Source organism: Martes martes (assembly GCF_963455335.1).
Source record: "Martes martes genome assembly, chromosome: 4".
NCBI classification, from domain to species: domain Eukaryota; kingdom Metazoa; phylum Chordata; class Mammalia; order Carnivora; family Mustelidae; genus Martes; species Martes martes.
In genome coordinates this window covers 20,931,153-20,950,351 of record NC_137891.1, presented here as the reverse complement: position 1 = coordinate 20,950,351, position 19,199 = coordinate 20,931,153, and the positions used below count along the sequence as shown (strand labels likewise).

Below are 19,199 nucleotides of genomic sequence, written 5' to 3'. Positions count from 1 at the left end.
GGCGGGGCAGCCTGTGAGTCTGGAGCAGCGGCATAGCAGGGGTTCTGGGTGTAGGCCCTGACTTAGCTGTGCTCCTTTCCTGGCTTTGCCACTTACTGGCTACACGTCTGCTTTCTTAACCTTTGTGTGTCTCAGTTTCCTCATCTGTGAAGGGAGAAGAGGGCTTCATACACAGGAGGAGCTTGTTGATTTTTTAAAAGATTTAGTTAATTAACTGATTAATTAATTTGACAGAGAGACACACACAGGGAGAGAGGGAACACAAGCATGGGGAGTGGAGGAGGGAGAAGCAGGCTTTCTGCTGAGCAAGGAGCCCAATATGGGGCTCGATCCCAGGACCCTGGGATCATGACCTGAATTGAAGGCAGAGGCTTAATGACTGAGCCACCCAGGTGCCCCTCCCCTCCCTTTTTAAAAATAAATGAAGTTCTTTACAGCTTGAGAAATTTCAATCCTTTACTGTATGCCATGAGTCATGGCAAGTGCAGCAACAGACTCAAGGGGCTTCAGAGATGACAGGATGGGATGTCAGGTGAGGGTGGCCTCGGGGACCCAGAGGGGTCCCAAGAAGGCATGACACCCAGGCGGGTCAAAACCAGGGCCACTCCAGGGAGTAACTGCAGACTGTCACAGGCCACGAGGCACTGTGGATTTCCAGGGAGTCTAGGACGGCGGTCAGCAACAGAAGTGATCTGCTTCTGACTGTCAGCAGAGCAAGACTCTAAACAAACTTCGATTAAACCTGGCAATGTGGTCCGCATGCTTGAAGAGAGCACCTCGCAAGAAAATCCCCCTGATTCAAGGCTCCTACCGATCTGCGTGGTAGAAAAGAACGGGGGAAAATGCCAAATTGAAAAATGACAAACTGCCACCAGGAAAAAGCCGGTTTTTAATATGCCTCACCGTGGTCTCTTTGTCCCTGCTCATGCTATCTCCAGTTAAGGAATGTTCCATGTAACTGAACAATCCTTCCCCGAGATCTATGAAGTGCCAGCATTGTCATCCTGGAAACTGAAAGACAGTGATACATTCCATCGTGTGCGGACACAGGTGGGTGTAAAAAGTGGGGGTGGGGGGACTGGTGGGGGCAGACCCCTCCGTGCACCAGGCTGCGGTAAAAGATTCACTCAAATGAAGAATTTTTTAAGGGCTTGGTGAAGAAATTAGTCTGATAATCTCCTTGAGACAATCCTAGGCTTGTCACATCCACAATGGTTCTCACAGATGATTCCCTGTGGCCATTTTCCATTTTCATCTCTTTTTCAAAGTCAGGATCTAGAATATTCCATATATTTTCATAGCACCGTGCCTCTCTATCCCAAACTAACATTGAGCTGGGTGCTTGGCACCTGTGTAGGCTTAATCAACGTGGGTTGAAGAAACAAAGGCCTTTGCTCACAGATGCTTCTACTTCAAGTGTCCAACATTTGCTTCCCCACTTGGCAGCATCTAATACGTCAAAGCCTGATTCGACTCTGAATCCTAGGAGCCTGACACCCCCAGGCAGTACCAATTCTCACAGGACGCTGCACTTTGTGGTCAGTAATAGGAGGTACGAGCGTGGGAGCCCTGCCTTTGTTCCTGCTACTGCTTTAGAATCTTCACGCCAATCGACTTTTGTACTCCACATGGTACCCACAAAGTAGTTCTTTTTACCCCCTTCATTTGCACAGGTGCAGGACAGTGAAGCTCAGAGAGAAAAAGAACTTGCCCATGGTGCCCTCACTAGGAAATGGAGGAGGCCTCCAGTCTAGAAGTCTCAGTCATAGTATTCACCCCATCACGTTGTGGCTCATCGTGGTCTAACCATTCACTGGTCCACATCAATGCCAGCCTGGGAGCTATCTGTGACAGGGCAGGCGTGTCCCTTACACAGTTCCTCAAATGACCAATAGAACAGATTGAACAACTCATGACAACACAACTCAAAACACTTAAAAAAAGAAAAAAAGAAGAAACCAAGGATCTTGGAGTCAGACAGATCTGGCTTGAGCTCCAGCTTCTCCAAACCCTAACCTTGTGACCTCAACCGTATTATGTTAGTCCTTCAGAGTATAAGTTTCTCCTCCATAAAATGGAAATTATAGAACCGACTTCATGGTATTTGTTGTAAGAACTGAATGAGTTAAAGAACCCGAAGCACAAACTCCAGCGCCTCGCACACAGTCTGTCTAACGCTAACACTCGCTGAAGGGTTCGTTTGATAACCACACTGCCTAAGATGTGCCCGAGGCTTCGTGGGTGTTCTCTAAACATCTATTAGATGAATACCTATCTGTTTCAATTCAGGCATCGGATGCAGTAGGACGCACACAGAACAGCTAATTGTATTTGGGTTGCCATAAAACAGATCTTTTTTTTTTTTTCCTCTTTCCAGGATGCAAGCTTCATCATACACGTGTGGGCTGCTGTCTAGACAGAGCATAGTAGATTCTTCAATGTGGCACCAAAAGAAGGCATCTTCAGTCCGGCAAACCTGTTTGCCTCCTGTGGGCTCGTTTTACTTTCCCGGTGTTGTTACTAGTCTTGATACTTACTTCCGTTCCTTTGATCACATCCCATCATCTCCCTGACATCACTCTGTAACAATCCCTTCAGCTGAAAACACAAAATTGCTCTTTCTTGCTATGTAGGAATGAAGTCTTGAAAACTCACTTTTCCCACAGCCCCACCTTTATGCGCTAGACGCTGCTTCTTCTAAATATGAACGCATACATATTAATCCGGTGATTGTCATGAAGTACAATGAGGGCATCAAGTACATGGTAACTGAGATCAGCACCTTTCCGGGTGCCTGCCTGCCTCATCGTGGCCACAGGGGCTGCTGTCCCTGGGCAGCACCACCCCCTACGGCCAGCTGTTGCTGACTGCATCCGTGCTGGGCCACCCAGGGTTCCTCTGTCCAGGGATTATGGATTTGGGATGAGGAGGGGCAGAAAATAATTGGGAGCAGAGAGAGGAGAGATTGAGAGCGCACTCGAGGACATTCTGAGCCCTCTAGCCATAGTCAGTAAACTCGAGAGCGGTAAGAAATCACCCACCATTCTGTGATTTGAGTCACAGAGCTACTGCGGTATAGAGAAGGAAGTAGAGCAAGGGCGCAGTCTATTGTCTGGATTCTTGCTGGCTTTCAGAGTTCCCCTTCTTCCTGAGCTGTCGCTGCCTCTTTGCTCTGAAGTCCTGTCAAAGACTTCTGTCTGGGTATTATGAATACCCCACCAAGCCTCATTGTTTGGCTGACGCCACCTCCAGATTTCTGTTCCTTGCAACCCCAAGAATCTCAACTTAGCCAACACAAAACTATGATTTCAATTACGGTTATCAACAATGATCCTTACAAGCACTTAGCGCCGTGCACATTTACTAACTGCTTATTATTATTAATATCTGCTACAAGCAAGAGCTAGAGAGATGCTGTAGAAGCAGCCATCCAAGAACTAATAATTGGGTAGCAGCTGGAGGTTAAAAAGCAAGCCACGGAGAGGGAGCGGATTTACGGAAATGATAAACCAGAATGAGGAGTTATCAAATCACTGGCGATGATTCTGCTTACAAGAGTCCATCAAGGTTGGACGATTGTAGATCAGTAAGACAGTGGAGGGAAATGTTTTTCTATCATGGAAGAATGAAACAATGAAACAGATGGATTGCTGTTTTTAAGATGAAATTTACAAGAGCAGGAAAAACTGGCTATGCTTAGGTGGTTCTGAAAAAAAGCCTGGCCACCGTCACCATGGTTCCTAAGAAATATGCTTCCATCTTACAAATTTCAATAAACCATGACTCGACTGTCAATTCAGTAATGGAAGTGCCACCAAAAACTCATATGTAACAAACCCAAATGTAATAGATTATGAGGAAAGGTGTTGGTGGGGATCTGAATTAACTAACCAGGTTTGACTAAAGAAAGAATGAATAAAAATATGAATAGGACAATCAGGCCATTCTCTAGAACCTAGAAGTTTCTCAGTGGAATATTTTAGAAGAAGGGTCTTTTATTGACTCATCCCAGTTTTTAATGCACTAAGAAATGCTCAGGTGCCTGTCATTCCTGCAGCAAAGAGTATGCGATGAAGCTTAAGCTAACTGAATGACTGATAAAAAGGAGCTTGGACACGTAATCTCTACTGAGTATTGCTTTGCCCATCTATCCTGCAAATTGATCAAGAATAACAGAAATGTTGCTCCAGATCAGAAATAGACAGTAATTATGTTGCCTTAGAAGGTCTAGAAAGCCTAGGAGGATGCAAAGAAGGAAAAAACAAACCACCATGCAGAGATACGACTGCTAAAATTTGGATGCATTTCTTTCCAGTTTTCCTTTTTTTCCTCCAGTGAGTGTGAATAATATCCACTTATATTTTACTGTATAGACACTATTTAAAAATAACATTTGGGGGAGGGCACCTGGCTAGCTCACGCGGTGGCACATGCGACTCTTGATCTCAGGGTTATGAACAAGAGCCCCATGTTGGGTGTAGAGATTACTCTAAAAACATATAAATGAAATCTAAAATAAATAAACAAATAAGATTTGGATCTTCCTGTATACACTCTATTCATATTCTTCTTTTCACTTAATATCTAGTGAGGATTTTCTCTTGCCATTGTATATAATTTCAATGTTGCACACTTTTCTCAATTGTACAAATTTGTCATAATTTAACCAACATACTAGATATTTATAGGGTTTCCATTTTACTATCAGCTATTGACTAAATATTTGTGTCTTCCCAAAATTCACCTGCGGGAGCCCTTATCCCCAGTGTGCCGATGTTAGGGGGAGGTGGCCTTTGGGAGGTAATTAGGTTATGAGGTAAAGTCGTCAGGGATGAGATTAGAGTCCTTATGAGGTGAGATACCAGAGAGCTTGCTTCCGTCTCTCTGCCCACCACAGGAAGACATAGCAAAGAGGTACTTATCCACAAACCAGGAAGAGAGTCCTCACCAGAAACGGAATCAGCTGGTGCTGTGATCTCAGACTTCCCAGCACCCAGCAAAACTGTGAGAAATAAATTTGTGTTGTTTAAGCCACCCAGAGACTATGGTGTTTTTGTTTTAGCAGCCCAAACTAAGATACTATTCTTTCAACATAAAAAAAAATGCTACTTATTCATACTCCCCTTTCCCCACAATCCATTCTCGCCTTTTCCATCCATCTCTGCTACAGGAGGCTGACCCCCGAGGACTGGACTGCCTGTGACTGCCCTGCCGTCCAGTCTCTGGCTGTGTTTAGTGAGGCACCAGTGGGAGGCAGCAGGCAAGAGGTTTGACCGTTCTCTCCTTCCTTTCCCGCTTGGACCCAGTGCTTCGGGCACTGGCTACATCTTTCCACAAAGTTCTTGCGTCAGCTACCGGCTTCCGTGCGTGGCTCCAGCTCTCCCACCCCTCCCGCATCTGCTGTTGCTAGTCCCTGGGGGACTCAAGCCTTATAGGTACCTTTAACCTCTGCTGCAACAATGCTTCCTTGAAGCATCTTTAGATTGCTATCTCACAGGTATGGAAAGCGCCAATGACCAACTAGCACATTCTGTGGTATAACTCCGCGGAGATTACTCGTCTCTTAAAAGTATAACAAAATCAACACTATGTAACCCATTCCAAATAATGGGAGGCTTACCAAAGGCAAAATACTCACACAGAACGTATGAAATAGAGGAATGGTCTAGATTCTAGAAACTTCTTTCCTGATATTTTCAGAAAGTCTTTCTCATCGAATTTCCTTCAATTCCCTTGCCTGTGTAACGTTCACAAACCACATGCTTGCCCCTTCCTTGCACCCTTTGCTCACGCTGTTACTCTCGATGGAGGGTCCTTTGCTTTCCTCCCTACTTTTAAGCTCTGCCTGAAGCCCTATTTCCTTCCTGAATTTTTGGAGGCCACAACCATCTCTCCTCAGAATTGCGGGAGCTAGGATTCACAAATGCCTACATAAATTTAAGTCAATTCAAATTAAATTTGTAAATTTAGTTCCTTAGTCACACAACCCACACTTTAAGTCCTCAATAGCCACATGTGGCTGGTGGCCACTGGACATAACAGTGCAGAGCAAGACCATTTCCATTTCAGAAAGTTCTATGGGATGGCATTGTTCTAGAGCACTTAATTATGTAGGATTCCAAAAAGTATTAAATTGTAAATCTCTGGTATTGTTCTCTAGTTACAGAGTCAAGAATAATAAGGACTAACAAAGAAGAGTCTGCCATCTTCATTCTGAGTCCCAGCAGTGTTGGGCACATAAGAGACACTTTGTAAACACAGTTGCTCACTTGGGTAATGACCATGACTATTTCTCAGTAGAACATTCAAGCACAAGGAAGTATTAATAATTGAAGCCATGGTATAAAACAAGGATGTCACTCCACAACTGGCAGATAGTGGTGGTAGGGAATCTTGTAGTCCCACAAAAACACGGGCATCCCAGACAACGCCCTGTATGCATGCACGAAGAACCTATCTACAATATCAGGGATGATTCTTCAACAAGCTACACAGTCTGATCAAATGAAGTCATCGAAAGGACCCCAATCCACAGGTATATATGGAAGCTTCCATCCCATCCTCTAGACTTGTTCACAATGAATAATTGTCTTTAGATATTGGCACACTTTTGACTGTGATTCTGGTTGAAAAACTGGCCTCTGTCAAAAGCAATTTGATGGAAGTGATAAAGCTATATATCCTACATGGTGCCCTCTCGCATTTCTCTGCCTTGAGATGATTGCAGAATTTAACAAAAATTCAGAGTCTGACTTACTGGAATAGCCTTATGAAATCCATATTTCAGTCTTACGCCAATCTCTGGCAAGGATGTCCTCTTAGTCATGGACCCACTTCCTACCTATCATTTATTCAGATTTATGCTAATCATCACTTCACAAAAATCTCTTTTAATCCACACAGCAACCCTGAGCTAGGTATTTTTGTTGTGATTTTACAGTGGAGAAAACTTGCTTTCGGAAAGGATAAGTCATCGGCCTAAAGTTGAATAGATAGTGAGGGACAGAGCTGGGGAACAACTGAGATTCTTCTACAAAGGTCATGCTTTCGGTCACTTTGTCATAGTTCCCCTGGACCCTGGGAAGAGGTGATGTTGCGAAAGGGGAGCCTGGCCCAGGGTGGGGCATGGTGACACGTCAGAGCACCGTTTTGTCATCATTCTCCTCGGGACAGGTTCTTGTCCCTCCCGCGGCTTTTTCTGATGTTCGTTTGAACAAACCATCAGAAGACACGCAGGAAGCGTAGGGACGCTGACGGGCAGCTCAGTGCTCAGTGAAGGAAGCAGACACAGGGCACTGGGCACTTGTCCCTCTAGCTCTCCTGTTGGACATTAAACGAGACCTGTTGTGAATCGAAGTCAGGAAGGCTCAGTGGCCAAGCAACTGCACCGCCCCTGTGACGTCTCTGACATGCATTAGGACAATTCCTCAGTTTACCGTTCAGGAAGGATCCCTCATGAGACCGTCATACCCATCTAACTGCTTTTGTCAGTGGTTCAGACATAACATGCACACATAACATGGCACAGACTGACCTCTCTGCCTCATGCTCCCCCCCTTCCAGGTTCCTCCTGAGCACAGACCCTTCCACTCTGTAGCAGCTCAGAGCAGGAATCCTGCCTCACTCTTGGTTCTCCCTCTCCTGGCCACCTCTAATCCGTCAGCACGCCCTGGGGCCCCCTACGGGCAGATCCGGCGGCGATCATGTCCGTGGCTGCCACTCTAGTTCTGACCGTCACCTGCTCCCACCTGGATTCCAGCAAAAGTCACTGGCGGGCCTCCCTGGTTCCATCTCTGCTCTTGTCCAATCCATTCTTTAAACAGCTGCCAACATGATCTTTTAAAAACATAAATATGATCTCCTCACCTCTCTGCTTAAAATCCTTTAATGGCCTCTCACTGTACTTCCTGAGACCCTAATTCCAAATCCTTCATGTGACGTGGAGGCCCTGTGGGTCTGTCCCTTGCTGTATCGAGGTCATAGGACTCTCTCAGGAGCTATGGGGTCCCACCCACAGTCTTTGCTCAGTTCTTAGGTAATGCCAAACTCTTTTGTGCCTCAGGGCTTAGCACATACTTTTCCACCTGCCTGCCTGCTTGCACGTTTTCACTCAGGAGCCCTCATTTCTCTTGTTATCATTAAATGTAACCGTTATCCTCCAGGCTAAATGAGAGCGTCTCCTTGCGTTTTATATTCTTCCTTCGCTGCCCTTAACACAATTTTGTGGGATACACACACAGCCCTCATCGCCTGTGGGTAGAACTCTAGAAAAGGCCATGCTAACTGAACAATTCTGCGGAGGCAGCACCGCACAGCTCCTACAAGAGTCACCTCCCTGACGTTAGACAGTGGGGACAGCTCTTCCCAATCCCATGAAAGCACTCACAGAGCTACAGCAACAAACCTCGCTGGGGTCTAGGACCATGCGCTTTGGAGAACCCCGGGGCTCAAATCCTCGCTCCATCACTTTTCAGACTGTGGGACCCGGTTCAAAAGTCCCTTCAGTTCTCTGTGTATCAGGTTTTTGATCTGAATAGGGACACTCGCAGCTGCTGCCTCACAGGTTGTTGTAAGGATAAAATGACAGTGCAGACAGAGTGTTCAGGACAGCGCTGATCGGTAATGAGCGCGCGCTAAGGGACGGTCATTACTGCTGCTGTTGCTGTTCACCTTGGCCTCATGCGGGACTACATGTCCTGGGTCTCTGAACCGATTCTTATAAGATTTGGGTAAAAGTCTAAATTTTTGGAATAGTCACCAGACTGAAGGCTCCCTGAGGGCAGGGGCTGTCTGGGGTCTCGTACAGTCGCTAGCACATAATAAATCCTCAGTAAGCGTTCACCCAAATACTCTATAAACGGCCCTCCGAGGGTCTGGGAGGGGCTGCCTTCCCACCTCTGGAGATACCCTTTATCTTTTTCTCTCCACTTGGGAGGTGGGGTTTCCGCCAGAGTCAGCGTGCTCAACGCCCCTATCAAGGGACTAAGAGGTCAACTCTTTTTCAACCTGTTCTTTCTCAGCCCGGGGCTCAAATAGGATAGGTTCCCTAGAGCCTAAGTAATAGTTATTTCCATTATCTTTACTGTCACAGCACTTAGAAGCTAGCAGGAGCTATTTTAAGGATGAAGAAAGTCAAGCACTTGCATTTCCTAATCCCAGTGCCAGGCTAACCCAGGAGCCCGCCTGACTCCCCGTACACCTGCTTCTCCCCCAACACGTGCTAAGCCATCATCACTTTAGCTCTTATTATGACCCAGAGATGAAAACAAAAGGATGACTTATTTAAAGATTAAAATTGTGCCTATTTTATGGAGTAACTCTTTAAGCGTTGGGAACTCAACTTTCAAGGCCTTTAAACTAGGTGTTGCCTCCAGATTATTTAAGGCAATAAACATACAGACAACCCACTGTCACCACCAAATGGATGGGGTTAAACAACTGCTTGTAGCCCAGGATGGACGAGAGCAGTGTATATGTGAGGGCTTCAGTTTTTTAATATATTTTATGTTTTAAAAGATTTATTTGTTTGTTATTTGACAGACAGACAGACAGAGTGAGAGCACATGAGATCAGAGGGAGGGGCAGAAGGAGGGAGAGAGTCTCAAACAAACCGCACTAAGTGCAGATCTCCTCACAGGGCTTCATCACACGCCCCTGAGACCATGACCTGAGCTGAAACCATGAGTTGAACACTTAATCAACGGAACCACCCGGATTCCCCAGGACCGATTTTTTGGACACAGTACCTCAGAGATGTTCTTTGCACCCAAAGGGATTTTGCACAGAGTGGGTGATTAAGGTGTTTGTGTCTGTGGCTGTGCAATCACCAGAAAGTCTCAATCAAAGTCTCCTCAAGCCATGTGGACCCATGTCCGCCCTCCCAATAGGGTAGAGAATTGCTTAAATTGCCATTGTTTTTTCCTGAAAAAAATTCAAGGTAATATTTACACCCTTCAGTATGTGTTCCAGGAAAGTGGGGGTAGGGAGCCTTAGAACCAGCGTGTCCCCCTTCTGGAAGTACAATGTAATTTGCTGGTGCCACAAAGACTTTGGCAGCTACTCCACTCGTCAGTTTCAAGGATTACACTGTTTATCATCGAGTCCCGATACCCAGCCTGGCATGCAGTAGGTACTCAAAAGTTGTTGAATGGGTGAACACATATGATTGTTCCATTTTAACATGCTATTACAATGTTAAATATGTAGACCGTAGTCAGTAAGTAATGCTTTAAAAAATAGGAAAGATTAGGTAGCATTTAAGCCTTGCACCCCCAATTAGCACTTTGAAAAGGCAAATAAAGACACACAGATGATTCAAGAATGGCCTTTGACACTTTGTTAAAGTCGGAAGGGACTGGGGTGCTGGGTTCCTCACTACCCTATTCTAGCACACACAGATCCTCAAATGTGTTCCCCTATATGCACCTAGAAAATGTCTACACAAGAAAACAACCATTCGCACATTTGTTAATCACGGCTTTGTTTATACAGTGCTTCTACTGGGAGGAGTAAACATTTGTGAGCCTTTTAAACTGCTGAAAGAGACATTTTTCAGTTCATTGTGTGAACAAATGTGATGAGCCCAAGTCCCTACTAAGAAATTCAAGCCTGGAGAACTGGATAAATAAATATAAATGAATTCATTTGACTGAGTGACATTTTCATTTAATTAAAGCAGAAAATCAGCTCTAAAACAAATGATTATCCCTGACAAAGCAGCAGAAACTGGTCCTTAATTAATAAATTTCTAATAGTTCTTCTGCGGGCTGAGCAGTCTTTAGTGGAGAAGTACACTGGGGAGGAAAAAAAGACGGAAGGAGAGAGAGAAAACCCAGAAGATAATGCATGTTTAACTTTTAGAAATAGAAAGGATATTAGAGACCATTTCTTTATGCTTGAATACATGTCAAATCCTGCTAGACCAAAAGCACTATTACAGTAAAACTCTCTGTATAACAAAACAAAGAGTCAAGTCTCAGGAGAGGATCAATTTAAAAAACAATACAAATCTAGGTCTATGAAATTTGTTGTTACTATTTCATCTTTTGCTCCTTTCCATGGCATGATCAAATGACAACAGAAAAATCAAATTTCCTGATACTTAGAAGGATAAGTATCTATCTATCTATAGTTTACAGTCAACGTGAACTATCATAACCAACCAATGTGGTAGAAACAGGATGAATCAAAACATATACTCAAATGCTTCTCATATATTTTCGGAATTCCCACATACTACCTTTATCAATGTTCAAAGTTTAATAGTTTTTAGTGTTAAACACCTGTGTTTCTGATACAATGTGGAAAGAGTGAGCCTTCAGATGTACACACCAAAGCCATATCACCTTTTACATAGCAGACACCTGAAACCTTTCAGGTCACTCTTAATAATTTTCTGTGCATTCATTTATGTCAAATCAATTTCAATTAAATCAGTTAAGATGGCAACTAGCAAAATTTCGTATCATTGATTGAATGAGATTCAGACTACTCAGGATATTCGGGACATCAGGAAATGCTAGGCTGGCCTTTCTGCTTCATTGTGTAGTCAAGTTGGGAGAGAATGTCTTAGTGTCCCAATATCTCGGGTATACAAGAAGAGCTTAGCAAAACCACACACATACCATTTCTAGCAGCCCAGAATAATGGAAAATGGAGGATGGACAGTGAAAACCACGTGTGAGAAGCAAGATATTAAGAGAGACCTTTTATGTAAATAGTCTCAAGCATTAATTTTTTTTTTTTTTTAAGAGAGAAAGAGAGAACACTTGTGAGAAGTGGGGTGGGGAGGCAGAGGAAGAGGAAGAGAGAGACTCTTAAGCAGGCTCCAAGTCCACTGGGCAGCCCGATGTAGGGCTCGATCTCATGACCCTGATATCATGACCTGAGCCAAAATCAAGAGTTGGACTTTCCACTAACTGAGCTACCCAGGCATCCATCCCCTCAAGCATTAATTTTTTAAAAGTACACTGGTGTCTTACCATTTATATCGACATGAATGGAACTGGAGGGTATAATGCTGAGTGAAATAAGTCAAACAGAGAAAGATAAATATCATATGGTTTCACTCATGGGGAATATAAGAAACAGCATAAAGGATCATAGGAGAAGGAAGGGAAAATGGAATGGGAAGAAATCAGAGAGGGAGACAAATCATGAGAGACTCTTAACTACAGGAAAAAAACTGAAGACTGCTGGAGGGGAGGTGGGGGGCATGGAATTATTGGGTGACAGGCATTAAGGAGGGTACGTGACATAATGAACACTGGGTGTTACATACAACTGATGATTAACTAATGTTACCTCTGAAACTAATGATGTATTATATGTTGGCTAATTGAATGAGAGAAAGTACATTAGCATCAGAGTTTTTTATGTAAAAGAAAAAAATGTATCTTTGAAAGCAGAGAGACTTAAAAACAGGCAGGTAGGTCACCAGGAAAGAGCACTGGTTTTTTGCCCACCGTGATAGCTTTATGTGTCAACTTGACCAGTCCACAGGGGACCCATATATTTGATCAAATATTATTTTGAGTGTGTCTGTGATGGTGTTCTGGGATGAGATTAACATTTGAATGTAGCCAGAGTAAAACAGATTGCTCTCTCCAGTATCGGTGGGCCTCATACAATCAGTTGAAGGCCTGAAAAGAACAAAGGGCTGACCCTCCTTCAAGTAAAAGGGGATCCTTTATGCCTGTTTTGAGTGAGGGCATTGGTTTTTCCCTGCCTTTGAACTTGAACTGAAACACTGGCTTTTCCTGGGTTTTCAGCCTGCTGATTTTCAAACTAGACCACTACTAGTCTTGGTGTGAAGTACCTTCTATATTGCCTTAGGGGACTACCCAGAAGAACCTATTTCATGTTGTCTGGGGAAATGGGAGAAGTAGGATTTCAGTGGCGGTCTTCTGGGGAATGTGGGGAGGCGGGTCACTTTCTTGGACCTTGAGGGCATCACCTGCAAGGTAAGATGAGAGTGCGCATGGACTCCACTCAGATCTGGGCTTTAATGTGATATAGTCTCATTCACCCCAAGGGCTGAAGCATTCCTCTGAGTTTACCTGGTCAACGCAGACAAACTCATTAAGCCCAAGAGAGCCCTACTCATGCTGGGAAGGGGGCAGAGCGCCTGGTACACTGTGCATGTGGGGTCTGGAGAGTGTTGGGCAGTGCCACTCACACTTTCATCTGCATTAAGTGTCATATGGGGGGTGAAGCTGTGGAAAATACTAATGCCTGGACCGGAGAGCCTAACTCCACAGGTCCAGGAATCTAGAGCTGCGAAGAAGCACGAAGAAAATTCTGCTGCAGAGAGCATGGATTTGGGAGAGGAGAATGTGGCACGGAGATGTGAGAGATGATCCTTTACAGTTCTCTTATTCACTGCTGTTCACTCTCTCATCATGGGTTGCCTCGTCTCTTGAGCTGACTTCTCTCCACCCCCACTGGCCACCACCCACCTTCAGGCTGTCCTCATCTCTCGCACAGATTAATGCAGGAGTTTCCTCATTGGAGTCTGGCCTCTTGTCTTGTCCTTCTTCAGTGTATCTGCTCTTCTCTATACAAAGCTGATCAGGATGGTCTCTGGTTCATCCTGTAGTGGTCCCCCACTGTCTCTAAATCCCTTACAAGAGCAAACACCGAAGGTGTTCACTTCACCCCTCCCTTACCCTTTCCCATCTTACTTCCCATCACTGCATCCCCTCCTGCCCACTTTCTCCACCTTCTAACCAGATGAGCCTTCCTTCTGGCCTTTTGCATGTTCCTGGGATGCACCAAGCTCCTTCTTCAATGTTGGCCACAGAACAGGCTGTTCCCTCCAGCTGGGATGTATTCTTTCCATAGTCCCTAAGCCCCACCTGCCCTACTTCTCTGCTACAGCTCCTGAGGGAGATTGTCCTGATCACTCAGAGTCAGGGAAACCCGGCTGCTTACTCACTCCCAAAGCATCATTATCACCTCCTTTCACCTCGTTACAAAGATTATTTGTTGGAAATGTCTTCCTCATGGAAACGTGAAATCCGTGTATCTGAGAACCATGTCTCTCTTACTGAATTTCACCAACACTCAGTAAAGGTCAGGCACTCAGTAAATACAGATTTTTTTTTTTAAGTAAATAAAAGTTTTACAGCATGGTATATCTCTCTGAGGCTCTGATCATCTTGGCAATTTTATATTTGCTTGATGCCTAAATCAAAAGTTAACATACACTAACTAAATATCTGGCTCAGTTTAGAGGTCACCGCCTCCGGGAACCTTTCCTGACATATTCTTTCTGGTTTAGAGTCATGTCTACATGATCCTTGAATTCTGTGTTTACCTCTTTTATGTCTCTTTCACTTGACTTTGACAGCAAGGATTATTATATTCATCCCTGTATCCCTAACACACAGCAGTGCGCGTTGGGTACATGGTAGGATCTCAGTAAATGTTTTCTGGTTGAATTACTGAATGAGCGGCTGTGTAATTGCTCCTACATAAAGCGATTAAAAAAGGGATACTAATAAAAAAGGTCTTATTTCAGAGAAGGAGAGATTTTGTCTCGTGGTGGGGGCACAAGGTTGGGGCAGCCGCAGTGTAGACTACGTATGTGATGCCTTCTGGAATTGGCAGGTAGACACATGGACGCAACGAGAATCTTGAAATTCTATCCTTTGTAAAATTTTACTCCAGGCACTGAGAATTGGTGGCCCCAAAGAAAAACGCCACAGAGAAAGTAGGCAATATATATTAGGGAATGAAATTCTAAAGTACACAGATGGCATATTTCTCTGTGTCCTCCTAGAAAAGCCAGAGCAGCTCAGTACATCCCTGAAAATGGCTTTGATTTTCTCTCATCAGGTCCACATGCCATTGTCTTATTACAACTGCCTTGCTAAATGAAGTCCATAGGAGATTTGAACCAAAATTGCAGGGTCTAGCCTTACCCTGAAGAAAGGAACCCAGTGTCCGTTGCAGAAAACAAACATCAGTACAGTATCAGTCATTCAAGGTCCTTCAAATTCAGAGTCAAACCACGTGGCGAAATAAGAATGCAACCGCATAGCCATCTTGAATTGTCCCAACACAAGGTATCAAATACATTTTTAATTTCACCTAGAATGCTGAAATGCAAAGAGGTGAGCAGTAAAGAATTCTGAGGTTAGCGATTTCTGCAGAGGCAGACACGAAACATTTGGCGTCCCTAACAGTTACTTTCTCAGCATGGAAAAATGCCATAAAAACACGGAGTTGTGTGGAAGTTAGGACAAGGATAACTCCTGAAAGAACACGTCCAAATTAAAAAAAAATGATGTGTGGATACTTCTCCCTTGTACTGGTTAGACGGACCCCTGGGGCCGTCGGAATAGATATTTTTCTACCATGAAGAACACAGCAGATAAGAGAGGTCCATTTGAAGCCCCACTGCAAACACCTTCTTGAATGACCCAGCCATAACGAACTCCCACGATGAAAATGAAATTGGAGTGGGAGTGGCACAATGCTACCCCTACCGGCATACGGGAGCTCCATACCCACCCCCACCCCCCACAAAAAAGTCTATGTTTAGGCCTTTAAATATAAAACTATGACAAAGAGAATTTCTCTGAAGGCTCAAATACTTGACAAAATTAGAACTATTCCTGGCCCTACCATTTGTAGAACAGGGAACGGAGATGATGAAACGTGTTGGGGAAAAGCTCAAGAAGGTAACAGATTGAGGAAATGCTATCTTGGATGCAACTTAGAAATGACATGTGGTTGGCAGCTCCTAATCAAGTAGCACCAGATGAGGAAGTGGTAATGAAAGACCCCACGTGCAGAAGAATAATCACCACAAAGTCCTGTAAGTCTCCTGCTCCGACATTCTCACCTACCATGAGCCGGTAGGCAATTCCCTGGGTCTTAGGAGAAAAGGCTCGATTTCTAGTTGCTTGAGAGTATCTCTCAGATCATTTAACATTGCAAATAGTGGGGAAAACAGCCCAACGAAGGAGTGGCTTGTATACTGAAGAGCCCTTGTGACAGGTGTATTTGATTTAAGAGCCATCAGTATCACCTTTAAATAATATGCCATCACCTTCAAAATAATACAAAAAGATCACAACAGAGTAAAAGAGATTCTGCACAATTTTGCTCATGGATGATGCCAAATGGCTCTGTAGCTACTCATTTTTTTTAAATTATGAATCCATAAAAACTGATATTGCATTTATTGCTCTGAGAAGATGAAGTTGAGAATACTTAATAAATAAGAAAAAGAGGGGAACAATTAATTTTAAATCAGTGAAAATAAATGGAAGATCCACTCTCCGCTAAGCACTATGCTAGGAGGTAGGAGAGCAAAGGAAAATCAGAAGACAATGAGGCTGTCTGTGTTCTACAGGGGAGATGGACAGACCTCTTGCTACCATGCCTTGTAGGCTCTTCCTTCTGCCTCATGCCCTTAGCCATCTGTCACAACTTATGTCATTCAAGATCTAGTGCATGTATTATACCTTTGGCAAGTCTTCCTTTATCTCACCTATTCCCAGGTGAGGCTAAGTTCCAGTTCTTATTACTAAACATCTGTGTATTTCTAGAAGGGCACACACAGTCTATCCTCATTGCTAGACTAAGTGTTCCTTTCTATCCCTACCACCACTGAACCTGGTGCCCAGTGGATGGGAGAATAAATGGATATTAAATCGATATTATGTAACGAACAAATTATTAGTATGCACAAAGTACTTACTAATGAAGAAGAGAGAATGATTGGTTCTGCCTGAGAGATGGGGTAAGACTTCTCAGAAGAGGTGATAGCTCATCAAGATTGGTCCTTCCTTGAGTTTTATTACACCATATCCATAACAACTCTGTGAAATAGGTCTTCCTCCCATTTTTACAACTGAGGAATCTTAATCATAGATTCATAGATTCATAGATGTATTAACTTAACTTGCCCAAAGTTAATACATCTATGAAATGCCCAGATTGGCTTTCTATGGAATGGTGAAAAGTTTGGATTTTATTCTGCAGGCTGGGAGCCATCAAATGTTTTAAGGAGGGATATAATCTCATCCGAAATATATTTAAATTAAGTCTGGCAATAGAAGTAGGAAGGTGTGCTTGCTTCGGCAGCACATATTTAAAAAAAAATAGAAGTAGGAAGTTAATTAAAGGTGAACGAATGGGACAGGGTAGAGACTAGAGATCAAATAACTAGTATGTTATTCTTATGGCCTGGGAAGGAGCTTAACAGGAATGGTTTAACAGTGGTTAGCATGGTCATGAGGCAGGAAAAGACTGGAAACCCATTTTACAAGCAGAATTCAGAAGATATGGTCACTGATTACATATGGGTGCTAAGGGAGAAGGAGTAATCACAGGTCAGGTGATTCTGAGCCTTCTGCATTAGGTGATGGAATGAGTAAATGGCATTAACCTTGAGAAGAAACACAGGGGGAAGAACGGGCTGGAGAGATGGTGAGAAAGACAATGGAGTTGATTTAGAACATTTTTAATTTGAGATATTGGTAGAATATTCAGAGTTCATGCCCTTTAGGGAGATTAAAGATCTGAAGCTTCACAGTGGTCTAAGATGTATTTGACAGTCACCGTGAAGGAGGGGGTGGTTAAAACAATGACAGTGGATGAGATTCTCCAGAGAGCATGCACAATGAGAAGAGCTAAGAGGATGCATTCCCCAAGTGGCATCAACATTCAGGGAGTGAGAGAGGAAGGGGGTTTGCAATCGATCAGAGAAGGAGCCATGGGAAAAAGAGGAGGAGAACCGAGACATCAGGCTCACGCAAACAGATGAGCACCAGGAAGGTAAAGCTCAGTGTCAACCAATGATAAGGCAGAAGAGCTGAGCCTGAAGAGAACACGTGTGTGAACACCAGATCTGTAGCACCAGTGGCACCACTAAATAAAAGACATGGAGAAGACTGGAAATTCAAAGAGTGTAATTTGGAAGATATTAGAAGGGGCCATCAAACATACCTCACATATGCATAAAAGGGAATCTGACTGGCTCAAGTTTTCTTTCCCAGGAGCTGGAAATATTACTATAATTATCTTCCTCAGAAGAAAGACAAAGAAAGCTTTTCTTATTTATTTATTTATTTATTTATTTATTTATTTGACAAAGAGAAGGAGAAAGTGAGTGAGCACAAGCAGGGGGAGCAGCAGGCAGAGGGGGAGGGAGAAGCAGGCACACTGCCGAGCAGATAGCCCGACATGGGGCTCGATCCCAGGACCCCGAGATCATGACCTGAGTTGAAGGCAGATGCTTAACTGACTGAGCCACTCAGGCGCCCTGGTAAAGAAAGCATGTCTTAATGACAACTGAAATGCTAAGAAAAATTTTGTTAAATGAACAAGTGAACTATAAACATACTTGACCTTGATTTATTTTGAGACAATTTACTAGAAACTCTTAGGAAAACAGTGGCCTCTTAAGATGGTGGTAGCTCAAGGAAGTGCTAGGTAAGCCTTCTACAAAGATGGAATGATTTTCAGAACTTACAATATTTTTGTATGTATGAAAGCCAGCCTCTAACACTGTTCTTCTTCTTTTATTATCTTAAGAATACTGGCCTGGCAGTTTCTTAAGAAAATAATCATATAATTATGATACGACCCAGCAATTTCTAGATACTCAGCCAATGAAGTGAAAACTCATGTTTATACGAAAGCGAGTACATGAATGCTTATAAGAGTTTTATTAGTATTTATAGAACTAGAAACAACCCAGATGTCCCTCACCTGGAGAATGTGGTATATCCAACTGTGGGATATCTATTCAGTGGAATAGTAGGAAATTAAAATGAATGAACTAGTGATATACACCACAGTTCTAGTAAGTCTCTGTGAATCACAGTAAGCAAAAGAAGTCAGACTTTCTGATTCCACTTACGATGTTCTGGAAAAGACAAAACTAAAGGGACAGAAAACACAGCAGTGGTTGCCAGAAGCTGGGGTAATGAAAGGCGCTGACAACCAAGGGGAACCAGGAAGAGTAGTTTTTGGAATTACAGAACTTTTATTTAATATCTTAACTGTGGTGGTAGTTACACGACTATATGCCTTTGTCCAAAGCTGTAGAGCTGTACACTAAAAATGGTGCATTTACCATATATATAAATTAAACCTTAATTGAAAACAATAAGGAAGAAAGAACACTGGTTTGGGTATTAGGAGATCAGGGATCTAGTTTCAGTTATGCTACTAACCAGCTG

General features: G+C 43.5%; 1 protein-coding gene across 4 annotated transcripts in view; it reads right to left on the bottom strand.

Moving 5' to 3' along the window:
* SAMD12 (sterile alpha motif domain containing 12) overlaps positions 1-19,199 on the bottom strand; it is a 381,557-nt gene that overhangs the window by 137,154 nt on the left and 225,204 nt on the right. The window lies entirely within an intron of this gene.